This window comes from Parus major, chromosome 1 (genome assembly GCF_001522545.3).
Source record: "Parus major isolate Abel chromosome 1, Parus_major1.1, whole genome shotgun sequence".
Classification (NCBI taxonomy): Eukaryota; Metazoa; Chordata; class Aves; order Passeriformes; family Paridae; genus Parus; species Parus major.
This window is the reverse complement of record NC_031768.1, coordinates 774,443-776,941: the sequence shown is the minus strand read 5'-3', so window position 1 is coordinate 776,941 and position 2,499 is coordinate 774,443.

The following is a 2,499-nucleotide window of genomic DNA, read 5'->3' as shown; positions in this document are numbered from 1 at the left end:
CCAAGATCCAGCCCTGCCCTCTGCCCCTGGCAGCCATTCCCTGTGTCCTGTTCCTCCAGCCCTTGGCCCCAGTCCCTCCCCAGCTCTCCTGGAGCTCTGTTAGGAATCATTCCCACCATTCCCTGAGTGTTTCCACAGCAGAGCCCTGGGCTGGTCCCTCCCAGGGATGCTCTGTGCAGAACCTGCCCAGGCTGGGTGTGAGCAGCAGCAGAGCCGTGCCCTGCAGGGCAGGAGGAAACAGCTGAAATTCTGAATTTCCTGCTCCCCGCAGCCTCTGCCCTCTGTTTCTCTGTTACTCTCATTGCAAAACAGCATTACAGAGAATTACCTGGGGAGTTCACTGCGATTTCCCTGGTACAGTGAATCAAATCTGATTTAAAACCAAAGAATCTTTTAATTGCTTTGGTTTGGAGGGACTTTAAAACTCATCTCATTGCACCCCCTGGCACGGGCAGGGAGCGTCCCAGCAGTCCTGGCTGCTCACTTTGCTCTATTTGCTCTTTCTGCAGGGCAGTGGCAGAAGTGTTTCCTTCTGGGGTTCAGTATTTTATCTCTGAATTTGGAGCAGAAATCTGATTTCTGCTGAGAACATCTTGCACAGCCTGAAACATCCTGTTTTCCACTGTTCCTGTACCCCACGGGCCTTTTGACCGTGCTATTGTCACTGGGGATTTCAGCTGGCAGAATAATTGCCACAGAAGTTGATAAAACTGGCCCTTTGCAAAGAAGTGGAGAATAAAAAAAGATGTATTTTATATTCTTGCTGTCTTGATTTGTTCTGTGTGGCCTCTTCTGAAATCTCAGTGTATCCAAAACTAGGAGGGACTGCTACTTCCCTCTATTTTTTTTAATTTCCGTACATTTAATTTAATTTTTTCTATTTAATTTTTCATGTTCAGGTTTTGCAATCTCGGGTCAGAAAGAAATAAAAAATACAAGATTTTGAGAAGGATTTCCTGAAGTTTTCCCAATTAAAACAAACTGGAATGTGTCTTTTTTTGGCCTGAAGGTGATGCTGTTTCTCTAGGAAAAAATACTGGAAAAGCCATTGGGAAGTTTGGTGGGAAATACTTGTGTTAAAATTCAAAATACACCAATTTGTGCTCTGTGTGTTGCCAAGTTTTCATTTTCATCCCTTTGGAAACTTGAGCTCTGTCTGAGCAGAACTCATTTGTTAAACCTTCCAGTATGCCACGGATCAGCACACTCAAAATAAAAGCCAGCAATTCATTTTTTTTTCAATTATTATTATTATTATTTTGAATGTGCATCCCTCCTGTGTGTTGTGGTGCTGGCCCTGCTCTGTGCCTGCTGTGGGGTTTGTGGTGGGACAGCTGTGGTTCCTGACCCCACAAAAGCTGGTTTTACTTGTTGGTTTTGAGAGATGTGTCTGCAAACCCGAGCCAGGGCAGCTTTTGGTGTTTCCTCAGTTAATGACTCATCCCTGTCCCTTTTTGTCACCTCTGGGGTTTGTCTCAATTTCTGACAGCCAGGAAAACTTCTGCTCTCTTTGCTGCCTTCAAAACCTGGCGAGACCCTTCTTTTTGCTGAGAACCCTTTAGTTTTGGGCAAGGTTGTTTCAAATCCCTTTAATTTCTTTCTCCTCCAAACTGCCTGACACCTTTTCCCTTCCCTGTTTCAAATCCCTGTTTCAAATCCCTTTAATTTCCTTCTCCTCCAAACTGCCTGACACCTTTTCCCTTCCCTGTTTCAAATCCCTGTTTCAAATCCCTTTAATTTCCTTCTCCTCCAAACTGCCCAACACCTTTTCCCTGTTTCAAATCCCTTTCCCTGCTCAGGTTCCTCCCTGGCAGGATGGGGAGGGTTTGGGATGGAATTCCCAGAGCCCGAGGCCAGGCTGGACATTGGGGTTTGGACATTGGGACAGTGGGAGGTGGAATTGGGGCTGGAATTGGGTGATCTGTAAGGTCCCTCCCAACCCCAACCACTCCATCATTCCATGAGTAATTCCATTAAAAACTCCAGGAGTTTCCATGTGGAGGCTTCTCAATCTCCTCACATCCAGCATTGCAGCTGGACTGGGTGATCTTAAAGGTCTTCCCAACATAAATGATTCCATGATCCCATGGAGAATTTCATTTCCTTCTCCTCCAAACTGCCCAACACCTTTTCCCTTCCCTGTTTCAAATCCCTTTCCCTGCTCAGGTTCCTTCCTGGCAGGATGGGGAGGGTTTGGGATGGAATTCCCAGAGCCCAAGGCCAGGCTGGACATTGGGAGCTCCTGGGACAGTGGGAGACGTCCCTGCCATGGCAGGACTGGGATTAAACAATCCTTGAGTTCCCTCCAGCCCAAACCATCCTGCATTTCTACGATTCCAAGACTCTTTCAGCCAAATTCCGTGTGAATTTGTGGCACCTCAGTGAAGCCAAGAAACCCCTCAGGGTTTGCAGTCAGGGACAGAATCCCTGGTGATTTATTTTCATTAAAAACCAGCACTGAGCTAAAAAGCCATCAAATGCTTTCTGATGCTGCTAAAA